This window comes from Halichoeres trimaculatus, unplaced genomic scaffold, assembly GCF_033239565.1.
Source record: "Halichoeres trimaculatus isolate MK-OKI-2021-1 unplaced genomic scaffold, fHalTri1.1 fHalTri1_scaffold_1, whole genome shotgun sequence".
Classification (NCBI taxonomy): domain Eukaryota; kingdom Metazoa; phylum Chordata; class Actinopteri; order Labriformes; family Labridae; genus Halichoeres; species Halichoeres trimaculatus.
The window spans coordinates 5,716,591-5,727,638 of NW_027437179.1; the positions used below are offsets into that span (position 1 = coordinate 5,716,591).

At 44.1% G+C, this 11,048-nt stretch overlaps 1 long non-coding RNA gene across 1 annotated transcript; it reads right to left on the bottom strand.

The window, feature by feature from the left end:
* Positions 1 to 5,583: 5,583 nt before the first annotated feature.
* Positions 5,584 to 10,833, bottom strand: LOC141797307 (uncharacterized). The gene is made up of 5 exons (XR_012599054.1): positions 10,767 to 10,833; positions 9,345 to 9,433; positions 9,109 to 9,190; positions 6,010 to 6,609; positions 5,584 to 5,727 (listed from the first exon to the last, which is right to left on the bottom strand). It is a non-coding gene; the product is annotated as an uncharacterized LOC141797307 (long non-coding RNA).
* Between the last annotated feature and the right edge of the window lie 215 nt (positions 10,834 to 11,048).

Consider the following 11,048-nt stretch of genomic DNA (forward strand, 5'->3'; position numbering starts at 1 on the left):
CCCTGCAAGAAGAGGTCTTCAAAAGAACATCAGAGGAGTCTGAAAAATCTGTCCAGGTTCAAGAGCTCCAAGGCCAAGTTTCAACTCTCCAGGATGAGCTGCAGGAGGAAAAACAGAAGGCTGACGCTTTCCACCAAGACCACAAAAAGACAGTTGTGGTTTGGAACCACAGGATCCAAGAAACAACTTCTGAAGTCCTCCAACTGAAGGATGAGATCAAAGCATCGGAGGAAAAGAAAACCGAGCTCATTTGCCTGATTGAATCCCAAAACCAGAGGCTGTTGGATGAGGCAGAGAGGAATGCAGATCTGGGGGAAAAACTGCAAGCAGCCAGGCGCCAGAACGTGGACAGGAAGCAGAAAGATCTGCTGGTGTGTGAGAGGCTTTCCACAGCACACGAAGCTGTTGTGAATGAGCTATACATGCAAAAGGCAGAGGCCCGTACAAAGGACATGGAGCACAGAGCCATGGTGCAGGACTTGGAGAACAAGCTGCACAAAAAAGACAGAAGCTGTTTCCAGCTGACCTCCCAGGTACAACATCAAGAGGAGGTCATCAGGGCTCTGCAGGAGAAGATGAGGGAGCTCCAAAACGCTCCAGAAGAACTGAAGCCTGAAGACAAGGCTGAGCCCCCACGTTCAGACAAAGACATCCAGGAAGCTCCTGAGATAGTCCAGATAACACCAGAGATGGTCCAGATAACACCAGAGATAGTCCAGATAACACCAGAGATAGTCCAGATAACACCAGAGATAGTCCAGATAACACCAGAGATAGTCCAGATAACACCAGACATAGTCCAGATAACACCAGAGATAGTCCAGATAACACCAGAGATGGTCCAGGAAGCTCCTGAGATGGTCGAGGACTCACCTGTGACAGCAGAAACAACAGCAGAGACTGTCCTGGAATCACCTGCAGTGGAGGAAGAAACTCCTGAGATCGAGGTGGACACACACATGTCAGTCAAAGTAACACCTGAGGTCACTGAGGACACACCTGGGCCAGAGGAAGTGACGCCAGCTTCGGTCAAGGAAACATCTGAGGAGGTGTCACTCTGGAGGAGATTTAAAAAGGCCTGCACTCCTCGCAGCCGCCGACAGTACAAACAACGGAGGCAGCAGAGCTCAGAGTGACAACCCTGACACTCCTCCATGCCAAAGCCCCCCTCCCCTAAACATGCACACACACACAAAGACACACAAACACACACACACACACACACACACACACACACACACACACAAAGACACACACACACACACACACACACACTAGCAGCATGGGTTTTCACCGGGGTGCCCCGGTTTTGTCCCACGCTTGAAAACAAATTAAAAAAAAAAAAACAACAACAACAAAAAACAATAACGGGCTCATGAGTGTTTGTAATCCTTCGTCTGCAGCAGACATTCTCTAAAATGTTCATATATTTATTCATTTATGAAGCTGAATAAAATGAAAAACTGAGTGTGTTTTTTAGCCTGGACTTTTTCTCTGATAAACAGCCTGTGGTCGTTACAGGTTCCCTTGGTGAAGCCTTAAATTTTGGACATGACAGTTTTAGATCCAGATGAGACGATAAACTCAGGATGGTTCAAACATTAACCCTCTATGTCACACTAGTGTGCTGTGAGATACTGTAAGGTGTGCTGTGAGAAATGATCTAGTTTCACTTCATGGGTCTAAAAACTAGTAACATGCCACTGTTGAGAGTCTGTGCTTTAAAAGTGATGTACTCAGCGCAAGTGGAAGAACCCGATTGTGAGCGCAGGAAATCTGCGCGAGCAGCATTGTAACCGAGCGCGAGGACACAGTTTGAGCATGTGCAGAGCAAATTTGAGCACAAGAGCAGAGTTTTGACAGACAATATCACAAAATCTGAGCGTGAATTCAATAAAATACTGCTCCCAAATCACTTAAAGATGCTCTTGAATTAAGACAGGAAATTAATTCCACATGGGATCCCCAGATGGAGAGAAAGCCACAGACAGAGGTTTAACAGGAGCAGGAGCTGGAGACAGTCGACTGCTTCTTTCCTCCAAAGAGCTGCTGTCAGTGCTCAACAGCTCCACATGCAGTGGTCAAGTAAAGAAACAATGTTTGATCTGGATCAGTGTGTCTGTGCTGCTGCTGCTCTCTCCATATTTTCTCTTTCACATCGATCAGCTCAGACTCAGGTGTTGTGTCTGTGCGAATCAAAGTCTTCCTGTTTAAAGCCTGTCTACTGATAGCTACAAAGCCCTTCCTCATGGCCTCCTGGTTTAAGGAGGAGCTTGGCTCTGACACATTAAAAGAAGTCAGAATACCAGCTTTGTGTTCGTCTAAACAGGCCCAGGTTTCACAGAGTGGGATTTTTTTGTCTTAAAGTAGATCAAATAAACATAATCTAAAGAAAGTAAAAAAAGTTGTGAATATTTTTGAGGTTTTGTTGTCTCGAGGCAACATTGTCTAAGAAATTGATTTTGACTAAAAAGAAGACAAACACTTGCTGGGATTTCAGTTTCTGCAGTATGTGCTGAGATATTTTGATATAAACAGGACAAATATTCACTCAGCAAGGTGTGGAGTTTGGTTTGTAACAACTGAACAGGGTTTAAACTTGAGAAATAAACATTTCTTATTGTTAAGGTGAAGAAAAAAACATGTGATCAGGTAAAGCTGAGGTAGTGATCTCACAGAGAGCCTTTCTCACACAGTATGAGGAACAGTGGTGACGGATGTTGTTGAAGCTTGAATGATAGAGTTTACGTTGATTTTTAATGGTGGTTAGCTGTGGCTACATCATTATGTCACTTTGGACAAAAGCCTCTGCTAAATGAAATCGTATCAATAAATCTTAATTTAAAGAACTAAGAGCAGAAACTCATTTGGTCTGGGAAGAATTATTATGGGGATGAATTTTTGTGTTAAAAACCTGTCCAACAGCTGTGGAGCTTCAAGGACTGAAAAATGAACAACAAAGCTTCATCAGGCTGTGATAATTCATTACAACTCTACAGCTCCATCACTGATTTGAAATGTGGCAACTTCTGCCTCACAAGACTTTCTCTAGTCCTTTCCGTGTGGTCTCAGTTATTTCTGTAATCATTTACCATCAAATATTCCATTTTAAAACTACCAGTACAGTGGGTAACATAGTTAATACTTTAAACAGCATGACTGTTGCTATGTCGATCAAACACTGACTTTCAGGACTGACCATGAGATACACGGCTCCTGAAGGCATCACAGGGCTGAGGCTGGGGACCAGGGATAGCGGGGTAGCAGGTTTGACTTGGGAGACATGAAAAGTAGGATGAATCCAAAATGAGGCAGGAAGCTTAAAGGGATAGTTCGGATTTTTTGACATGAACCTGTATGGCATCCTCATCTAAAGTTATGTACATCAGCGCTGTCTTACCCCTGTCAGCGTCCTGTGACCCGAGATCTGGTGTGGTTTTGGTACAGACGAAGGTAGTCCGGCAACATGGCTGGGGTCACGAAAATAAAGCGTTTTTCCTCTCAAAACAATTTGTGTTCAAAAGAGTGATAAATTTGCAAAACTGCAAACCGGAAAAAAGTCAGACTCTGTTATCACTTGGCACTACTTTCTGGTGCTTATCACTGCGCCGCGCGGTGCATCCAGCTGCCCGGCGCACGTTGGCACTCCATCTGATGAATTTCAGCATCAGTATATTCAGGTTCATAAAGATATCCCCTTGGCTCTGTGCTAAATGTAATGTCATCTTCATCAGGATCGTAGTCAGACATGTTATCGTTAACTTTTTTAAGTTGTATGACGGTGCCAATGCGCGCCGGGCAGCTGGATGCACCGCGCAGCGCAGTGATAGCAACAGAAAGTAGTGCCAAGCGATAACAGAGTCTGACTTTTTTCCGGTTTGCAGTTTTGCGATGCAAATTTATCACTCTTTTGAACACAAATTGTTTTGAGAGGAAAAACGCTTTATTTTCGTGACACCAGCCATGTTGCCGGACTACTTTCGTCTGGACCAAAACCGCACCAGATCTCGGGTCACAGGACGCTGACAGGGGTAAGACAGCGCTGATGTACATAACTTTAGATGAGGATGCCATACAGGTTCATGTCAAAAAATCCGAACTATCCCTTTAAGGCGGGCAGCACAGGGGTTCACAATAGACTCAATCTCAAAAGGGCCAATAAAACGAGGCGAAAGCTTCTTGGATTCCACTTTAAGCAGAATGTTCTTAGAACTTAGCCATACCTTCTGACCTGGTGAGTATGTAGGAGCAGGGGTCCGTCGACGATTGGCTTGCTTTTGCATCTTAGCAGATGATCGGAGCAGCGCGGTCCTGGCTTGTCTCCACACCTTAAAACATCGCTGCATGTGGGCTTGGACAGAGGGAACAGCCAACTCCTGTTCTTGTGTTGGAAACAGAGGGGGTTGATAGCCAAGCAAACACAAAAAGGGTGACATACCAGTGGATGCGTTGGGCAAGGTGTTGTGTGCATATTTCACCCAGGGCAGTAATGTGTGCTCCAAGATGATGGATTGGAGGAGGTGGTACAGCGGGGTGCAGTCTCCATTTCTTGATTTGCTCTCTCTGCTTGACCATTGGTCTGGGGTGATATCCTGAAGAGAGGCTGGTGGTAGCCCCCAGGGCAGAACAGAAGGATCTCCAGACCTGTGAAGTAAACTGAGATCCCCTGTCAGAGACAATGTCTGTGGGCAGTCCATGAGGTCAAAAAACATGTTGAACCAGAAGGTCAGCAGTCTCCCTGGCAGAGGGAAGCTTAGGCAGAGCAAGAAAATGGGCAAACTTAGAGAATCTGTCAACTATGGTTAGAATGACAGTGTTACCATCAGAAGGAGGCAGGCCGGTAACAAAATCCAGGGCGATGTGTGACCAGGGACGGGCGGGAATTGGTAAGGGGGCGAAGGAGACCAGAACTTGGCTTGTTGGAGGTCTTGTTTCGAGCCACCAGAACCGGTGATGCAGGAAGGCCAGAGTCCGGTTGATGCCAGGATGACAGGTAGAGCGTGAGGAATGAGCCCACTGAAGGACCTGAGAACGCACAGAGTCAGGGACAAACAGACAGTTATCTGGACCATTACCTGGGTCAGCCTGTTGGTCCTGGGCCCTTCTTACCAGAGACTCTACCTCCCAGGTAACAGCTGCCACAACACAGGTTGCTGGTAGGATAGGTTCAGGTGCAGGCCTGGGTTCTTCAGAAAACTGACGGGACAGGGCATCCGGCTTGGTGTTCTGGGTGCCAGGACGATAGGTTAGGACAAAATTAAATCTTACAAAAAATAAGGCCCACCTGGCTTGCCTGGAGTTCAAACGTTTAGCAGACTCAATGTAAGAGAGGTTCTTGTGATCGGTCCACACCACAAAAGGTTCTACTGCCCCCTTCAGCCAGTGGCGCCACTCCTCAAGGGCCAGCTTAACTGCAAGTAGCTCTCGATTTCCAATGTCATAATTCCGCTCAGCTGGAGAGAGTCTGCGGGAAAAAAGGCACAGTGGTGGAGTTTACTGTCTGCAGCACGCTGCGATAAAACAGCACCTACCCCAGTATCCGAGGCGTCCACCTCCACGATGAACTGGCGTGTAGGGTCAGGCTGGACCAGAATGGGGGCAGAGGCAAAACGACACTTGAGCTCTCTAAAAGCTGATTCGGCCTCTGCTGACCAGCAGAAAGGGGACGCAGTGGAGGTGAGAGCAGCCAGTGGAGCAGCAAGGCGGCTGTAGTTCCTGATAAACCTCCTGTAAAAATGAGCAAAACCAAGGAAACATTGGAGCATCTTGCGGTTAGTGGGTGTTGGCCACTCTGTCACTGCTGCAACCTTAGAAGGGTCCATTCGCACCTCTCCCTGTGCAATAATGTAGCCAAGGAAGGAAATCTGTGGGACATAAAATTCGCATTTCTCTGCCTTGACAAACAGCTTATTTTCCAAAAGACGCTGGAGGACCAAGTGAACATGCTTCTTGTGTTCAGAGAGGGACTTGGAAAAGATTAGTATGTCATCCAAATAGACAAAAACATACCTGTTGAGCATGTCGCAGAGGACATCATTCACTAAGGCTTGGAACACTGCTGGTGCATTAGTTAATCCGAAGGGCATTACCAGATATTCAAAGTGTCCCAGAGGAGTGTTGAATGCAGTCTTCCATTCATCACCCTCACGAATACGAACCAGATGATAGGCATTTCTGAGATCCAGTTTTGTGAAAACAGTGGCTCTGTGCAGAGGGGAAAAAGCAGAGCTCATTAAAGGCAATGGATACTTATTTTTAACAGTGATGTTAATGAGGCCACGGTAATCAATGCAGGGCCTAAGTGCACCATCCTTCTTGTCAACGAAAAAAAACCTGCACCCAGCGGTGAAGAAGAGGGACGAATGATTCCTGCAGCAAGGGAGTCCTGAATGTACTTCTCCATAGCATCAGACTCCGGTGGAGAGAGATTGTAGAGTCGAGAGTTGGGCAGGGGGGCTCCAGGCTGCAGGTTGATTGCAAAGTCGTAAGGACGGTGTGGTGGCAGAGATAGAGCTTTATGTTTGCTGAACACTGGGGCCAGGTTGTGGTATTCCTCTGGAACGTTGGACAGGTCAGAAGGTTCTGGCTGGGTCGGTGGCTCTGTAAAGGCTGGGACAAGGGCAGAATGCAAACAGTTAGAATGACAAAAGGTGCTCCAAGAGATAATTCTACCTGATGTCCAATCAATCTGAGGGTTGTGCAGTTGAAGCCAAAGAATACCTAGCACCAGAGGAGTTTGGGGACAGTCAATGATGTGGAGTTTGATTTTGCTCACAGAATAAACAGGGAGCAGGTTTTCTTCATGGTTATGTGTTTGTTAAATAGGTTAGACAAATCCTTGGTACTGATGTCCCATTGCTCTAAAAACAAATCTCCTCCATCCTCTCTCCTCTCTTCGTTTCCTCAGTCTCTCCATCATCTCTGGTAGGAGGGACTAAGATGTAAGTGAACGACGCAAGTGGAGGAAGGAAGGATGAAACTTTGGAGCTTTGAGATGCACCCAGCATTAACGTTATATGGTCCATGAGATAGAAGTGAAGTGATGAGAAGCACCTGTAAATCCTGTCACTTCTGGTTGTAAAAGATGTGTTTACTTCTATAAATTCATTAAAGCCCATATAAAAGACTAACTACCCCTTTTTAACCATACATGGATTATATGGAAGTGTTTTTTTCATCAGCTGTAAAAATAAAAATCCAGATTTATTTTCAGTCAATGATATAACTTTTGGTGTAAGATTAAAAATCAAGAATGATGATTCTGTGCTCCACCTTCAGAGACTGGAAACCAGAGAAGTAAACTACAAAACAGACCCAACAGAACAGTCATACTACATACTACAAGCAAAAGCTGTAGGTATTATGTACTAACTAATACATACTACAGTCACATGTAGTATGTATTAGGTGGTTTGGAAAACAGCCATCTTCACACACAGAGTCACACTGTAATGTTTTCTGTTCAACACTAGGTGGTGATATCGTACCATGGTGGAAATGCTGCAGCTTGGTAGAAAAAGAGTTTGGGGAGTTGTTCACATGATGAATCCTCTGTGATCAGATCATACAACACAGATGGTAACAATACAATCACCCTGCACTTCATTAGGATCACCTGTTGAGCTGCTAGCAAACACAAATATCTAATCAACCAATCACATGGCAGAGACTTTGAATGTGGAATGGTTGTTGGTGCTAGACGGGCTGACGCGGTCAACTTATCCGCGGTAACTTACATCTATCCAGGTTTGATTAACCGTAACAATGGCAATCAGGATAATCGATAGCACGACACAAGTTATCAACACGGTAACTCAACCCAGGATTGACTCATCAAGAGCCATGAACGTGCACGTAAAAGAGGAGGGCTCTGAGGCAGCTGACCAATCACAATCATGAGCGACTAAGAAAGCTCCATACTTCACCGCTGAAGAGCAGCAGCTGATAATGCAGCAATACAAGGAGGAGAGAAGCAGTAACTCTGTAAGGGGGAACACGGTAGCAGTGGCCAACTGCAGGCAAAATGCATGGCAACGCATAGCAGACTGTGTAAATGCCTAAGTTACTCATCAGTGGCTCAGTGTGATAGTGATCACACTTCTAAATCTCATAAAATAATAAATGCTACTGTGCAAATGACTTGCGTGTATTCCAATTATCATGTCATTCTCCCAGATGTAATCCTTCTGGAGTCAGAAGAACATGGGAGCAGATAAAAACCAAGAACATCATCACGTCTGATAAGTCTGTTTCAAGCAGTGGATTGCTCTAAGACTACAAGGGAAGCTCAGCTCCCCCTAAAATGTTCCCAAAAAAAGTGGTGATATGTTCTGCTGTGTGTACATTTCATTGATAAAATATGAGCTAGAATTCCTTCATCTTTTGTTCAGAATCAGCTCCTATCACAGGTAACTGGCTCCACCTCCTTCTCATTTATCCTGGGAACGCTATGAATTAATCCCTAAATTACGTGAGGGCAGCAGCCACTTGAATCACAACGCGGGATGCCGTAAACTTGCTCAGCCGCTCCTCATCCCCGACAGAGTACATGTAGCTGCCTGTGGCAAAGAATCACAGGGAGATGCTCAATGACTGTGGGACAGTTAGTGCACCACTCCTGCGGGTTGCACGGGATATGTACGGCTCAAATATTTCACAGAGGTAGAGTAGTCCGGGCCGTCAGAACCTATACCTCTCTTACAGCGAATCGTCGCTTTGATCGAGTGGATCTGATCGATCTTTCTCTTCGTAAAGCTCTTCTTACAACTTGTGCGCCTCTGTCCACCGGGTTTGGGAGAAAAGGGCAGGTCATTGTTTCTGAGAAGCCGATTGGCCAGTGGGAGGGGCTTTTTGTAGGATCAGATTCAACCTCCAACTTATCCCGCTCCAGGGCAGGATAGCCGCTCAGAGTAGGTCACCATGGTGATCTACTCTGATAAAAAAGGAACCCGCTTCGTGCTATCGGTAATCAAGAGTTAACCCTGAAGTTATCTCGCTAAGACACTAATCCTGCTTCGTGATGTAGGCCTCTGGTCTGAGTGGACTTGAAATCCTGAGGTGAAACTGAAACAAACACACAGAGACTGAGCAGAAAGAGCATCCTCTTACCACTCAGGGATGAACTTCTCTGACTCTGGCCAGTGCTCCTGGTCACAGTGAAGGAAGCCTGCTGGGATCTCCATCGTCACGCCTTTAGGGACACATTGTCTGTTTTTGGTTTGGATCTTGAACAGATCTTTAAACATTGGTCCCTCTTTTTGACTTACTCTGATTAATCTATTGATGGGAAAATATAACCTTAGTGAAAAGCTAAACCTGGGCTGTGTTTGACGTGCCGTACTTACCTGAACCCTGGAGGGTAGAGACACAGCGCTTCACTTATGACCAGATCTAAATACTTCAGCTCCTGGACATTGGTGTAATGTGGAGACTCCTGCAACGACGAAGAACAAAACATACATTCAGCACTGAACAGCAAACGCATCATTTACAGCCAGTGACAGCAAAGGTTCCTGGGTAATAAAGTTAATTCACAACAATCCAAAAATCAAAGCCTTGGGATCAAATGACTGAAAAAAAAAAAATCTCGGTTTAAAAACAACAATCATGCAAAAAATGCACTACAATAACACAAAACCATATTCATGTGATCATAATAACAAGACTCAGGTGTGGCGTTTCACCCAACGAGGTCAAACAGTTTTTAACCGCTGTACATTGAGGCAGTATGGTGCTGTGGAAGGGTAAACAAACATTTGGTAATTGTGTTACACAAGTTAAAAGTTGATTATGTAAAATAAATAGACTGACCATTGAAAAAGTAAACAAAACGTGGAGTTTCATTCATCAAAAAGCCAACAGAAGTGCCTCAATTATTATCCAGGTGTATCACAGGCACCTTCAACATATGACAAATATAAAAAGTGAAATTATGAAGTTGTGAATTTTGAGATGTGAAATGAATGAGATTTAATGTGGAAAAAATATATTTCTATAACTGTTAAATACAATTCACAAAAAAAATAAAAAATGAGAAAATTTACAATATGAGACAAAAAGCAAAGGCAATTTTAAAAAATGGAACAAATTCTGAGATTTATAAAAGGAGTGTGATACTAATAATGAAAATATAGATGAGAGTGAAAACAAAAGACATTAGTTTTTCAGTGAAAGCATTTTCTTCTGAATACAACAATGTGTGTGTGTCAGCAGATTGTGTGTTCTGTCTTACTGTAGAAACGTGAAGGAGATCTGCTCTTTATGTGGATATCAAAGTCTCACCCAAAGTTTACAGATGAATCATATTTCATATCAAGTGATTATACACTCGTTTAAAAACACTTGTTTATATTTCCTGAAGCAAACCGACTAACCTCAAACCTCTGTTAGTATTTATTTCGTACCAATCGCTTCACTGACTGTTTGACATCATTTTGTGTAAGCAGTAAAAATTATCTGGCTTAAATTTGTGGATTTCCTTTCTCTTGACTCTAACCCAACCTCCATATGTTCTGCCTCTCTTGCTGTCTGAGCAGGAGAGCTTCATAAGTGTTTGCTATGGAAGGAAAAAAGAAGATTTGAACTAGCTTAAAGATGTTTTTATCATGTCTTCAAAGGGTAAAACAATGCAAAGAAGCAGTGTACAGTCACAGCTCAGGCTGTAATCTCGCTTTGTTACGTAGAAATACCGGTGTTTGAAGTAGATTTCCAAGTATTGCTTCATTACACGGTAAACTAAACAATGATAAAAATGTCAGTAATCTCACCTTTCCTCCTGTGTCAGCTCTCCTCCTTAGGTGTCGTCTTCTTTATCTCACCGTCATCTAAAAGCTAATATATTAGCTGTGAGGGAACGGTCGGCTCCATACCGCCCTCCTACGGTCGGGATGAGTTTCGTTCATCGCGAGTTCACTAAAAGAGAGACGCTTATCCCACTTTCAAAATTTAAATTTTCCGATCAAAACTCTTAATTCCTACTCATAAAATTTATGTTTGTATTTTCTAAAATAATTATTAATGATTTGATTCATTTTGAAATTAAATCGCGT